Here is a 16572-nt window from a genome sequence, read left to right as displayed (position 1 = left end):
CTTATAAATTGCAGTAACCTACTCCTGCTAAGTTACTTTATCAGTTACCTCATTAAATAATGGTTTTAATTCCCATCTAATGAATTCCTGGATCTTTCTATACAGAGTAGTAAGAATGTATCTACTTTTCTTCTTAATCCCAGAGAGTCACAGGCACAGGATTTTCAATTCCTTCACAAACTGTGAAAGCTTGTTTGGTTAGGGGCCTCAAAACCCGATGGTTTAGAGACTTAGCAGCAATTCTATTGGTGTCAAAGAATGTCAGATTTCTAAGTCAGCTTCACATTACTCCAATAAAATATTTGAAGTGCTTAACTTCTAAAAAAGTAATTTTAATTTAACTCATAATACAGGAAGGTCTTATCTGAGGTCACATGTCTCAATAATCAAGCTTTAGGTGAGGAAGTTATGTAAAAATAGCGATGAACAAATGTCAGAGGAAAGTATAATTATAATTCACTTACATCATTAACTAGGAAGAAGAGAAACACAAAGGGTAGTCTACAATCCCTCAGTTCCCATCATGAGCATGCCAACTAATAAACATTCGGGAGACTGTTCTAATGAAACCACAGCAACTTAACTGAGTTCTCTTATATTTGATGAATCCACACCGAATGTGGTAACTAAAGTTAGCATGACAGGGAGAAGTCAAATACAGCTTTTGATGGGTTCCTGTCGAGTGTCACAGACCATGTAGATTGCCTCTTCTGCTTCTCATGTGCTGTAAGGAAACATGGAGTGGACCCAGCTGGAAAGAGAGATGGGGAGAAGCTGGGATGAGGAGAGGGAGGGGAAACCATGAGAAAAAAAAATCCAGCATTTTCAATCAAAGAAGAAAAAATGATCCACATATCCAATTGAGCTGGATGGCTAGCATGCTGAACACATCAGGACTGGGTCACTGCAGGAGATCATCAGCCACATACATCATAGTTATGTGCTAAGTGCAAAGATATAAATTCCAGGGTTGCCGGGAGATATTCAGCCAGCTCTCACATCTGGATCAGAACAAATCTTTCCATGTGTAACTCCTCAGTGTTTGATTTGACATTTTAATTCTAGGTGTTAAGGAAAAATGGAGAGACATTAAATAAAAAATAAAAATATAATACTATAGCCTAATTTCAATAATGCAGATTGATAAAATGTGTATTTTGTAAGCAATTAAAGTTCATTATTCTATACCTAACTTGCCAATCTGAGAATAATCTTTAATATATTCATTTCAATCCTACCTTAAAAAGAAAAGTGAAAAAGAATAAAATAAACCAGAATGAAAATCATAGAATACCAAGAACTGGGATTCATTGAGCTCTATTCAAAGCTAAAGGACAGTGATTGACCCAGAATGACTGCTGTGCAACACACCAAGCCAACCAGGTGGGAGCTGACTTCAGGCTAATCAGAAGCAGTGTAGTGCCTCGGTCCTGGAGGCTTCAGAGAAGAGAAAGTCAATACACGGAGCTCATTATTACAATCCATTATCATAATGACATTCAGCTCAGCCTGAACACTAGGCTAATACAGATGTATGTCCCCAGCATATATAGTTACACAGAAAGCTGGTAATACTTTTTAAGCAGATCTTTGACAAGAATTTTCTTATTCTTGCAAAGAAAAAAACCAAAAACACAAAGCATTCCAATTAAGAGTATTTCAGCTTGTTGAGCCTTTCACAGAGACAGTCATGATAGGCCCCTGTTTATAAGCACACCATAGCATTAGTAACAGTGTCAGGCCTGGGGCCTTCCCCTGACCTGAATCTCAATTTGGGCACTGGACCTCCTGTTCCTCAGTCTTTCTCCGTTTTTGTTCCTGCAGTTCCTTCGGACAGGAACAATTTTGACTGTTCGATGGCAACGCCATCTCTCCACTTGATGCCCTATCTTTTTACTGTAGGTAGACGCTACAAGTTCCCTCTCCCCACTGTAGGGCATTTCATCTAGACACCCTCCCTTTGAATTTGGAGAATCTTTTCAGCTCCCAGGTTTCTGATACATTCTACAGGGTTCCCCAACCTCCTATTTTCCAAGGTTGTCTGCTTTGATTCTTTCTGCTGGCCCTCAGGGCTTTAGTCCTGTCCCCCTCCCCCTCCCAAGATGAAGATATTTACACCAAATGGAGTAGTAGACAGAAGCTGGTGACCCCCGTGACTAAATCAGGAAAAGGCTGGAAGAAGCTGAAGAAGAGGGCTACGCCATAGGAAGACCAGCAGTCTCAACTAACCTGACTTCTGGGATCTCTCAGACACTGAGCCACCAATCAGGCAGCATACACCAGCTGATATGAGGCCCCCACCACATTTACAGCAGAGGACTGATGGGTCTGGACTCAGTCAAAGAAGATTCACAAAACCCTCCAGAGAGAGACTTGGGACCACAGGGAGTGAGGAGGTCTAGCAGGGTCAGGGCATCATTGCAAATGAGAGGGAGGAGGTGTGGGATGTGGAAGAGTTGAAGAATGGATCATGACGGGGGATAAATTCTAGACTGTAAAAAAAAATCATTAAAGAATAAAAGAGAGAGCAAGAGAGAGAATTAGCATGCAAGGAGAGAGAGAGGGAGAGAGAGAAGAGAGAGAGAGAGAGAGAGAGAGAGAGAGAGAGAGAGAGAGAGAGAGAGAGAGATTGATTCAGCAACAGATTTAAGAAAGGAGCCTGATCCAGTTGTCAGGGAATGCACATGAGGATTCAGCTGCCTATCTACTAAATTTGTGTGAGCAGTCCTAATTCAAGCTCATGTATGCTCTTTGGTTGATGGTTCCGTCTCTAAGAGTCTCCAAGTGTCCATGTTAATTGACTTTGTTGATCTTCCTGTGGAGTTTCTATTCCTTCAGTCCTTACCCTAACTCTTCTTCAAGTCTCTCCAAGCTCCACTCAATATTTGTCTGTGAGTCTCTCCATCTGTTACAATCACATGCTGTGTGGAGCCTCTCAGAGGACAATTATGCTAGTATCCTGTCTGCAAGAGTAACAGAGTATCAATAGTGTTATGGATTGGTTTTTGCCTATGGGATGGGTCTTAAGATGGCACAGTCACTAGTTTCCCAGTCTCTCAGTCTCTGTTCTGTCTTTATCCCTGTAGTTCTTGTAGTTAGAACAAATTTAAGTTCCAAGGATTTCTGTGTGGTTTGGTGTCCTTGTCTCTCCACTGTGAGTCCTGCCTGGGAAAACAAAACAAAACAAAACAAAGCAAAGCAAAGCAAAGCAAAGCAAAGCAAAGCAAAGCAAAGCAAAGCAAAGCAAAGCAAAGCAAAGCAAAGCAAAGCAAAACAAAACAAAACAAAACAAAACAAAACAAAACAAAACAAAACGAAACAGTAGCCATTCAGGTTTTATATACCTCACTGCTAGGAATCTCAGCTAGAGACACATGCTTAGACACCAGGGAGCTTCCCGCATCCCAGTTCTCAGGTAAGTCATGGAGATGCACTGACCCCAGATACAATTTCCATTCACTCTCCAGGCTCTCTCTCCTTCTCTCTCCCCACACCAGATCCTGATACCCCACACCTCTCCCCATCCCTCTTACTTCTCAGTTCCCTTCTTCCATCTGCCTTCATTAACTATTTTATCCCATTTCTCTAACTGAGTTGCCTTGTCTGGCCTCAGTAGTAAAGAATATACCTACACCTGCAATGACTTTTTTTTTTTTTTGGTTTTTCGAGACAGGGTTTCTCTGTGTAGCCCTGGCTGTCCTGGAGCTCACTCTGTAGACCAGGCTGGCCTAGAACTCAGAAATCCTCCTGCCTCTGCCTCTCAAGTGCTGGGATTAAAGGCATGCACCACCACTGCCCAGCTTTTTGTTTGTTTGTTTGTTTGTTTGTTTGTTTGTTTGGTCCTGCAGTGACTTGATGTTCCAGGGTGGCAAGATATCCAGGGGTGGCCTTCCCCTTCACAGAGGACAAAAGGAGGTTGGTAGAGGTAGAGGCTGTGTCAAGGGAGGAACTGTGAGGAGGGGAGGGCTGTGATTTGGATATAAAGGGAATAAATAAGTAAGTAAATAACAAATGGAAATTATGTATGGGGACTGGAGATATAGGTCAATAGTAAAGAGCACTTGCTTCTTTTCAAAAAGACCCAGTTTCAGTTCTGAGCATCCACATGGCAAGTCACGACTGTCTGTATCTTCAGTTCCAATGGATCTGACACCATCATACAGACATACAGGCAGGCAAAAATACTGTGCACATAAACATAAAATTTAAACAAGAGAAAAATAGAGTAATTCTGGTATAACAGACATAAAAATTAAAATATTAATTCTCTTATAAAATTGTATAAGGGTATATCATCTATAAAGACATATTTACAAATATTTAAATAAATTCTAAAACCAAACTCAACCAAAAGATATTTTTCTAAGCATATATTTTACTCATGAAGTTTTACATGGATAAACAACTTTTAAGTGACTAAGAATATGTGAAATACTATAGAACAATTATTAATATCTACCATTTATGTCTATAAAGACAATAAACAATTATAGCAAAGTTAGAAACAATAGTGCCTTATGTGTCATAAATAAAAATGTATCATGTTTTCTTCAACCCTTACTTTTTAGTTATGTGTCTCTCTGGCGATTGGGTGTGAGTAAAAGCAGGTGTTCACAAAAGCCAGAGAACATTGTTAAATCTCTTGAAGTTGAAGTTACAGGGAGTTTTAAGCTACTGGGTGTTGATGCTGGGAATCAAATACATGTCTCTTGCAAAAGCTGTAAGCAAGACTCAGTTCTGGAGCTTTCTCCACACTACCACTTTAGGGTTTTATTATGAGTGATTAGAAAATAAACCAAACAGCTGTGATGGAAGCTCAAGCTTTCTGTGAACATGTGAATAAATCCATAAATAACTCATACTGGTTTATAGAAATAGAAATTATCATAGTCAGATTGTAAAGCGTTCAATGCATTGTCTCCAATATAAGGCTTAAAGCGATAATCACAAAGAGGATATGGTCTTCGAAGATGTTATAAATCATTGTCAATGTGTTATTGAATTTAGTAGAAAGTAACTTAAAAGTATAGCTGTATTTACAGAGGACACTAGAGTTTCAAAATAAGCAGAATACATACTATTTCCTGCAATCCCTTTCAGCATATAAAACTTTGAGAAAGTTATTCAAAATTCTAAATGAGCATTCGGGAGAGAGACTTAAGTAGACAGCACATGACTAAATGTACCTTTATATTTAGAAAAAAGAGCCATATGTATGGATTTTGAAAATTATAGTCATGAAAACTTTTCAAAAACTGAGAAAGAGTTCATATATAACACATTATTTTTTGAGGAAATAAAATATCCTGCCCTAAAGGCAATACATGTACTTTTCGAAAATGTCCACTTACCAAAACAAAATTGAAACAAAAGGAGAGGAATGATATTATTTACTGTTCTTGTACAGGTTGTCTGACACCAGAAACTTGACAAAGCAACTGGCTTATTGGGTGACTGCTTCCTAGGCTGAAAATACAAGATGAGGGAGCTTTGTACCATCAGAGTCTGAAGAACTCACACCTGGATATGTAGAAGCAAAGTTGAAATTGAATGGGCAAGCCCTAATAAAAGGAGACGACCCACTGATGAACTTATTTCTACAGAGTATATTTAGTGCCTTTCAAATTCAGCATTCTGTACTTTAAATGTTCCTTCCTCTCAAGGATTCCACAGCTCCAACCTTAACACATGCATTTGTCCTTATAACCCTCACTCAGGGAGGCTTCTCTCTGCAACAGATAGAAAACATTACAGAACACTACAGTGAATTAAAATGCAGTTATGGAAGCATGGTTTCTCAGTGACAAACTCACATGTTAAAACTACACAGATATACTTGTAGCTTTGCCTAAGACGGAAATCACAGCATCAATGACAGAGTACTCACAAATCATACTACTTTCAACATTTCCTTTGTAAAGCTGGGGCCTCCAGAGCTACACATCCTACAGCATAGAATAGCTATTGCTGGTGTCCTTGTTTAGCACCTGTGTTGAGAACATTCTGACACAGTCTCAGAGAAAATTAACACATCTTCTGTCTCTTATGAACGTTTCATCCCCTCTTCTTAAATGATGCCTGGGCATTAGATGTGAAAGTAGTTTTCTAGATGTATCCTTCTGGGTCTGGGTTCCATGACTCTGGACACATATTTAGAATGAACTTAGCTTTTTCTAGGGATGAGCCAAGAGGATATCATCAATGCCATATGCTTACCTGCTATACAAACTGAGAAGATGCCATGAATTTTAAGAGAGCAATAAAGGTTATATGGGAGTGTTTGGAGAGAGGAAAGGGAGGAAATAATGTAATTATATAAAAATCTCAAAATAAAAAGTTACTCTTTTGAAACTTAAAAAAAGTGAATATATACTACTTCACCAAATTTCAAAAGCTTACAAACCTATGAAAGTCTCCGCTAAGTACCTCTATGTCAGGAATATTCTTAGGGTTGAAATAAAATTATAAATATGTGGAGCAGGTACCTAAATGTCTTACCAGGATTAAAGAAACAATTTCCAAGGATAGGCAAGATATTCTAAGTCTTTCAGCTGGTAAGATCAATTAGTCGATAAGTAGATTTTCCTGAAACTTGCCTGAAAAACCTAAAATCTTGGCATCTTTTTAGCTCCCCTGTAAATGATATTGGAGAGAAGAGAGTGCAAAGTACAAGAAGCATTGTCTTAAAACAGTCTCAATGTGTTCGAACAGAATTTCTTAGGACATATTCTCATAGCCATACATTCCTCCTGGTAAACTGTCCAGCTAACAGGCACAATATGGAATCATATAAAAAGCTTGCCACTGGAGTAAAACTGTGAAGCAGAAAGAAACCATACAAAACAATTCAGAGTACAGGATAATAGTATACAATTATGTGACTGCCTTGTTTAGGTTTTCTTAGGACTTGTTTTATAAATGTTTATAAATTTTCATAGGACTTGTTTTATAAATGTATAAATGTTACAATTGAACATTTATTATTGATAAGTATAGATGTTAACTTCTTGTGGACAATTCAAATATTTGATGCTACTAGTTGGCAATTTATTTATTCCCAAAGTGCCATGCAGGAGAATCAGCACACTTACTATCTATATTGAATTGTAGGATTTTGGTGTTTTGTACTATTTTATAATTGTATTTGGTATTTTGACAAAATCAAAGGCTGTGAAAGAAAATAACTTTGAATGTAAAATATGTTTTTGTTTTGTTTTGCTTTTGTTTCTTTCTCTTATTTTTGTTTGTTTTTATTCTGGTTACTCATGTTCTTGAATAATGCATACATTCTAGTTTGCTTTTCTGCTACTGTGACAAAAACTGATCAAAAGCAAATTTCGGAGCAAAGAGACTAATGAGCTTTGCATATTCAAGAAAAGCATAATCAAGGAATGCAGAGAACCAGTTCAGGCAGAAACTATAGCAGAGACCACGGAGGAATGCTTCTTACTGCCATCCACAACTACACTCATTAGGCATTTCCGAACAATGAGCCTAGAGAAAACACCATCAATTACAGTAAGATAGGAATTCTCTCAATTACCAACTTAGAAATTGCTGCACAGACATGCTACAGACCAATCTGATAGACCTAATTCTACAGTTGAGATTCCTCTTCTAATGTGTGCAAAATTGTCAACCAAGGTTGGATACCATGCCATCTTTCCTGATTCCTATAGATTTATATTGCTAATCTTGTGAATAGACATTTTCTGTCTTTCACTGTTGTTTATTGAGTTTATTATAACTTTGGAATTATTTTTATGATCTTATTAGAAATCTATTTGCCTCTGCCCTGTCTCATACATGCTGTTTTCAAACCTCTGACTATCTTGATTTGGTAACCTGTCTTGAAAGTAGCCACTGCATGATAGTCCAATCTATGATACTCTCATTGCCAGGTTTATGCCTAAAAAAATGTTCCTATCCAGAAACTATACATATTTGCAATTTAATTAATTTTTAAGTGTTTATTTTCAGACTATGCCATAACTTAAATGTTAATGCAATGTGCATATATATATATGTGTGTGTGTGTGTGTATACTTCTATACATATGAATATGTATATACTTCTGTGTGTTTGTGTGTGAATGCTATATACCATATACACTGGTATGATATGCTGATCCCCCATCATTCTGGTCAGAGTTCAAAATGAAATCAATCTACACAACATGGACTGCAATATAGAGGAATAAACAAAACTGAACCTACACAAAGAACAATCAAACTTGAAACAGTGTTCTCATACAGTGAAAGATGCCAGATACATGGAGCGACTCATAAGCTCAACTACTCAAGTCAAGGGCAATGTGGGCTATAGCTAGCAAACTGATTAGAAAAGGATGAGTAAAGACTCAGAGCCAACCTCTGACCACTGCACCCTAAGTGTAAACCATGGAGATGTGGGAAATTTGACCTTGTTTGTTCTTATGACTTCTGGTCTTGCTTTCACACTATTCTATTTATTTTTTTCTATTTTCCTATTTCTTCCTTTTAAATGGAAATATTTACCTACTAAGTATCATTGTGAGTTTCACAGTTTCACAACAGTTTGAAAGAAAGTTCCCCTATGACTCAGAATAAACTTCATCAAATTGGCAGAATTAATACACTGAAAGTTTTTGGGATGGACAACATCCAGTATGTTCTGTGTGATGGTCATGAGCCTTTGATCTTTATGAGTTGATTTATCTCAGCTGTCTTATATCATAATGGAAAGCTCACCCATATAGTAGATTACTATATTATTACAGTAATAGTCATTTGGCCTTTAATGATCTTTGAAAATGCATCATTTCCCTATTGATTTTTTCCACGTTGTTTCACCATTTATATGATCAATTTTGCATTGTCAGTATCCTCTATATATTTTCTATATTGTCCATCTTCTCTTGTCTATGAAACTCTGATGATAAAAATATTACAGGTTTCATAATATATTTTGTACATTGATTTTCCTGCTAGGTTAGTAATCTTAGTCATTACCTCATATCATTTTATTAAATTTTCCTCAGTAATTTTGTTTGTTATTAAATTTATATCAATTATGGAGTATAAACATACAATATGTAGCATTTTCATCAATAGAAAAACTGCATTCATTGGTTTATTTAAGAGCTTTTTATATCTCTCAGTAATTTTCTTCATAAATGTCTTAGACACCTTTTATTAAATCCATTATTTGATAACTTACAACTCTTGCTGTTATTGCAGAGAGGCATGTTTTATTATTACATTTTAGAATCAGCTGTTGCTTGTGTATATATGGTATTGATTTCTGGATCTTGTTCTTGTAGTTGGCAACTTTGCTGTAATTTCTGATTAATTCTTATTGCTTGGAGATTTCATTAGATTATATGTTGGCAATCACATCACCTTTAAAATAAAAGCTTTAAAGGAGCAATATTTCATTGACTTTTATTGGTTTCTTATATTCTCCAATACCAGTAATTTAGTCAATAATGATAGTAATATTGTGTGTCCTTTCTTGTTTGTAACTTCACTGTGTTTCTGAAGTTTTGCTTTTAAGATGATATGTGGGTTTCAGTGAAACTGATAAGGCAATTCCCCAAAGTTATAATACATATTTGCTCCTAGTGCACAAGTTTCATGATATTCAGCAGTATTTACATGTATTTGTTTTGGAAACCATTCAAAGGCTTATACTGTTTTATTTTTTTTAAGTAAATGTATGCATCATGTTAGGCAAACATATTACCTGATAATAAATCATATTAATTAGAAAACTATAGGTCTCATTTTAATACTGGCAAGCCAATATTTTATGTATGTATCTGTTAATAAGACTGACACATTTTAGCATTCTTGCTTTATTCATAACAATTTTTTTGAAGTTATTTTTTAATTCCCGTGATTTTTGGTCTCACAAATTTACAACAAGAGTGACACTCTTATTCTTTATTTTACAAATATAATGATTTGTAATAGGAGTTGCAGATTACATTAGTATTTATTAAAATTGGATTAAAACTCTATTCAGGTAAAATTATTTTCATATCAATATACAATTAGTTTTAGTTTAGGTAAGTTTACTGTTCATTTAATTCATACTAATTTTTGAAATTACTTTATCTGAAATTGTCATTTTTAACTATCTTTCGATGATGTTACATAACATTTCCTTTAATATGTTGTTCAGCCTTTTACTAGTAATATTTTAAATGTATTATATGTCCTTATAAATGAATATTTTTAAAGTCCTAACTCAATTTTTATCTCAATATTTCTTTTCTTCTGCTTTTCTTTCTTTCTTTTTCTCTTCTGCTTTTCTTAACTTTATGTTTTCCAATTTAAGGAACAATTCTTGATATTTTTTATTGATAGTCATCAAAGATACACCCAAGTATTAAACAAGCTCATATATAAAAATACAGAAAAATAAAAATGAAGATATATAATCAGCATTTTATATACAATAAATTTATCTACACATGAATATTCATTATCTAATTTAAAACTGACCAATAACAAAATAAAGTTACTAAACAAATGAAAGAACATAAAAGAATTTTATTATTTAGTGTCAAAGATATGTGATTGCTATCAAACTGTTTATTCTGGAAATGTTGCAACACTGCAGATGCCAGGTACCTTCTCTTTCCAGTTATGTTTATGTTTTTAAAATGTCAACATTGCATTGAGGAGAGTATGAGAAATGGCTTATGGATCATGCACACTTTTAAAAAGCAAAGAATAATAGTTATTAAAGTAGAAATTTAGTAAACTGAAATTCTTATTTATTTTGTTGACTCCCTTAGCCTTTTCTGTGTGGTCAGTGTGTAGCACATCTGTTTTGCAGTGGACCTAATTATTTCTTATAGAGAATGTACTGGTATATTGGAAACTCAAAAGCCTATACTTTCATTTCTAGTTTAAAATGTCATCTGGATAGAAATTCTTGAAATAGCCACTTTCCCCTTTTCACTAAAGTAGTTAGGGGGAGACTTAAGAAAACGAAATTGCACAACCCTAACCTAGGACTCACTGTCAACTGATTGTCAGACTTTGAGAGGAATTTTCATTAACTACAAGGCCAAGGGGAGAGGATTAAATACACAATCAGTAGGAAGCTTCTGTTGTGACTGCTTCCAGATGTAGATAGGACGACCTTTTATCCTCCCTTTCCTCGAATCCTTGGGTCAGAAGATCAGAAACAAAATCTGAACCAAGTAGAAAATTGACCAGACACACTTATATATATATATATATGTGTGTGTGTGTGTGTGTGTGTGTGTGTGTGTTATTCTTGTGTTCACATGCCCTGATCCTAGACCATGTCATATCAGCATATCTGTCTTCATTCAAATATTATGATTTTTGAATGGTATACGTAATACAATATTTTACTGGAAATTACTTTAATAATATTGAAAGGGTCTCCAAAACTGCATCAATAACTACAAGGAGAAAATAAGATCCAGTAGATGTTGTTTCTGTGTCAGTTTTGTTTAACATTCTCCATTAAGAATTGGTGACTTAACAATAAAGTGTTAGCCATAAAACAAAGATCCCATTAATATTATATAGACTGAGGAGGTTAAATTTAAGAATATATATATATATATATATATATATATATATATATGAATATATATACAAATATAAGTGAATATAATAATGATTAATAAAATGATTAATAAAATGAAGCTATGAATTTAAGAGTAAGGAGGAACAAATAGATTTTGCATGAACAAAAGATAAAGGTGATATTTTGTAATTATAATTACAATAATAAATAATTAAGAATAGTGTAACAAAAATATGATTTGCTAAGGGGTATCATCAATAAATAAAATTCTGAGTTGATAGATATTAGATAAAAATAAGAAACTGGACTAAGAAGCACAAATCTTTGCATCTTAACTTTCTGCAATAATATATAAAATTTGACTCAAAGTAGATCAATTTGTCTCAATGATTTAAAAATGTCACTATTAATTAAAATGTTATCTTCCCTCACACATATAAATATCTGGGTATTCAGTTTCCTACTATCCTGAGCTGTTTTCATTATGATGCTGTTACTGTAAATAATTATATATGTGTATGTGTGTGTGTGTGCATGTGTATACATAAACACATAAATACATATATGTTTGTATATACACAAATATACTATAAATTTATTATATGGAATATTACATATCTATATCTATATCTCTTCCATCTCTTAAGTAATATTCACTCTGATCTTCTTAAATACTCAGTGATTACTGGGTCCTCACATGTTTAGGGTCACTTTTCTACTCTCACATATAGAATGATATCTAATACTTAATAAAGTTCTGAAGATATGAATAAAATTCAGTAGCAAAGATAATGTGCAATTCAAAATATTCACATAATTTCACATGATATGTGTGAAATGACCCACTTTAGTAGAAGATACAGTTACAAATAATTATATCACAGACATTTATCACAGGAAGACATTTGACTGAAAACAATTGATATTAATGAAATGTCTTAGGTGAGCAACAAATTTAAAGGAAAAGGTGAAAGAAGTCAAAATATTCATAGATAAACATACTTAACTATTGAAAACCTTCGAATCTAGAAGTCACACTACTTTGCTAATGTATTTACCAGAGGTCTAGAGCCTTTTCTACTTCTAGTCAAAAATGAAGTAAATACCAGTGTCACACAGACTTTAATACAAAAGGCTGTTTATGAAAACTCTCAGACTAAGAACAGCTAGTGCAAGGAGGAATTGTAAAAATCTTGATCCAAATAGGCTGACTTGCATAGGAACTGCTGAAGGCTGATGATGAACTCAGCCCCTTTGAGGCAAGAAAAAATTCTTGATGTTTAGAATGAACCTCCAGAACAAACACAAATGCTTATCCAACTTTTGAATTTTTAATGCACAGAAAAGACAGAATTTTTAATATCTACAATCACATTTAATATATTTACCTAAGAAATGAGATTTATTAATATGCATATTCTTAATAGATCTCTAAGCAATTTATTAGAGCCAGATATACTAGAGAACTCTTATACTATATTCATAGGAAACATGACTGTAAAGAAGATATCAGTTATAGAACAAATGACAGTAGTGAGTCTTCTTTGGAAATACAAGAACTGTTAAAATTATATCCCATGTCAATTGACAACATGCTATTTATGCGAGTTATCTTTATATGATAATGAAATGTAGCAAAAATTCCAATGTTAACAATGATTTGGGGATTGGACCAGAGAGGCAAAAAGAGAAAGAAGAGAAAATAGGAAGAGCAGAATACAATTGAAGACAAAGAATTGACATTGGATCACAATTACAGATGCATTCACAGGGAATACTGTAAAACAAAAATTACTGCAGCAAATAGTGCATTGGCATTACTAGTCTAAATATAATATGTAAGGAAACAATACTTAAGTTGGAATGCACTCAAATCGTAAGAAATAAGCAAAGAGGAGCATGTTTGTTAACTTTTTTTGTTCATTATTGTCTTCAACAGCAAGAACTAAAATTGTCTAGAAGGGTGATATTTTTTACCATCTACATAAAATTCAAATTATGTTGTTTAGCTTAAACAAACACATATTTTATTTTTCAATTAAACTGCAATAAAACAAGGACAGTGTTTCTCAAAGGAAATACATACTAGCATGATGCCAAATCTCTTTTTCATATTTTGTTGTATTGTCTTAAAACTGCTATTCAGATTCACTACGGATTGGCTGGTTTAGGTAAATTTCCCATCATCTTTAAAATTGAAAGTTCAAGGTTATAACACCAACGGTTGTGACCAAAGCCTCATTGTTTGCCATCTTTTTCTTTTTAATGCTTATGGCTAAATCCAAGCTCTCTGTGGTCACAGTTGTCCAGTTCTTAAGCATTGCCCTCATTGCTGGGTCCAGCACGGCTGTGTAAAGGGAGGTCTTATGCAGTTCCTGCTCCCTGGGACGTTGCCTGTCCTTTGATCCCCACAATCCTCAAGTGTGCTGAGGACTTCTTTGGCTTGAAACTGATCTGCTGTCTCTTCTATTTTTCTTTCAATATTTCTTTCTAGGGATAAGCTTCTCCTATTACACAGAGCTAACTACTCCATAATAAAGAAACAGATGTGGTTTCCAGGAATGAGGAATGGAGGTGGTCATGAGGCTGTGGAGGTTGGGGTCTTCTGCTTAGCCTTTAGTGCCAAAGGAAAGGTTCTAAACAACATAACCATAAAGACCATAAAATCCTACATGGTCCTTGTAGAAATAATTAATTCCTAGACTTGTCCCTGAATTTGGAGATATGAGAAAATACATGTGCCCTTCAGTCCAGTGACCACAGCATTAATTAGTAAGGGTGAACTTGGGAACATCAAAGATAGAAAGTTAAAGTGCTCTCAAGAAGAAAAGGGATGGATAGAAAAATGGAATCAATAAAATACTAGTAAGTCGTAGAAGGTTTATTTTATAGGAGAAAGTCTTATAGGTGATCTAGAAACAAATAGTACTAGAAAGGGAGTTCATGAGGCCATTCAATTAGGAATGGAATAGGATTAGGAAAGAAACTTTAGACAAAATGTGGCATATGATCATATGAAAGTTTGTACTTTGTTCTCCTAGCTGCTTGAAGAAATGGAGACGATAACGCCTAGAGAGATATTAGAAAGAGATAGCTGCTTTGCTTGCATAAATTTTAAACCTTTTTTGGAAATCATTTTAACTCTAGTAGTACATCACCTTTTTGATTTTACATGGATGTACTTACTAAAGATTGCTGTCTGCTATACCAGAAAACTGCAAGAGCTGTGCCCAGCTACCCATGAAGAACAGGCTGTGTAAAAACTATAAGGAAATGTGCTTTGCTTTGACTTCAGTTTATGTTTTAAGGAAGAAGAGGTTGAAATTAATGATCTAGAATTCATATAGTTTATGTAAATTTGAGGATTTCTAAAAGTTATTAACAGTGTTAAATCCTTGAACATTTTTATTTACCTTAGTAAATAAAAGACTGGGTTCAGGAACTCTGGTTGGGAGAAAAAAAAAAGAAGAGAATAATGGAGAAAGCAAAAGATTAAAAGGAGAGAAGGCTAGTGAATAGGAAATAATAAAATTAAGAATGAGAAAGGAGAAGGAAGAATGAGGAGAATCCTCAGAAACAGAAAAAGCACTGGAACCAGCGTCTGGCATCCCCTACTGAATCTATGTCATTACTGGATTAATGCTGCTCCTGTCCCAGCATTCTCAGGAAGCTCCTTATGCCGAGGCTGGGCCTTGGCACCTCCTTTCCTCTTGCTCTCTCAAAGCCTCTTCCTCCTAATCTCATCAACATTGTGACTAGAATTTCAACATGGATTTTACAGAGAAACAAACCTTCATACTGCAACATATGCTTACTGAAAATAAATTGATGTTTAACAAATTTGAAGAGGGATGGGCCAATCTTGAAAGGTTTAACTTTGAAATTATATTTTCACAAACTGTCAGTCATATATATTCATATGGACAATATTCTTTCTATATGCTCTTATTCTTTAAGTTATATATATAAATATATCACCCTAGGGTCTTGTGTGAGAAAAAAAAATGTAAACAGAAGTAATTAAATCTGAAGACTTTTTGAGTTAGCTTACTTCTTCAGTAAGTTTAAGTGCTTCTAGAAAGATTAGTATAAACAATATATACATTAATATATACCATTTTTTAAATCTAATACCTGCTAGTGCTATTTTGTTGTCGACCCAATAAAAGCAACCAAGGAAGCAGTTCGATACCACTGAGAGGATATGGCCAGTTCAATACCACTGAGAGGGTATGGCCACAGCAGATACCCAAACCTTACTACTGTTTTATAGCCTACTTTCAGATCACCACCAAAAATGAATTTTGCAGAAATGTTTGTTCTGTCATATATGCATTTCTGAATGTGAGTTATCTCTTAATTGACACAAATGTTGACCTTACTAGAAAGAGGATAAACATTCAGATCAGAATTTGTAGAAATCCTGTAGGATTTTAATATATAGAAACAAGTCCAAATATCAAGAATTCTAATCAAAAGATGAAAGGCATCTCTAAATACAGAAACTATCCATGGTAATTACCACACAGTAGCAAAGAATAAAAGACAGATCAACACCAAATAGCTACCAAGAGTGGTTAAATAAGATATATTTCCATAGTGGAAATATAAAACACCAGGATCTGAAGAATTGATGGATAACCAGCATAATTCATGTTGAGTTGGCCAATCTATTCTCAAGCCTCAACGTGTCATTGGCCATCTGTGGACCACACAACCATGAAATGCTAGATTTCATCTGATTTCAAAGCTATTGTTTTTTGTTTCAGAAATTTTGCAAATTGAGACATGTATGTCTTGCATCACTTCATCAGTCCCTGATAAAGAATAAGCACATCTCACACTTGAAAACTTCAGAACAATGAATCTTTAGCATCTCAGTAAATATTTAAGCATTGGTTGACTTTGGGAAATGTTGTAAAATTACTGAATATTGCACAAATGAATTATGAATTTCCAGAAATGGAGTTGTATAGACATAACCAGAACTACTTCTTCCATTTCTGATAACCTTAAGTA

This window comes from Mus musculus, chromosome 3 (assembly GCF_000001635.26).
Source record: "Mus musculus strain C57BL/6J chromosome 3, GRCm38.p6 C57BL/6J".
Taxonomy (NCBI): Eukaryota; Metazoa; Chordata; class Mammalia; order Rodentia; family Muridae; genus Mus; species Mus musculus.
Note: the sequence above shows the minus strand (reverse complement) of the source record.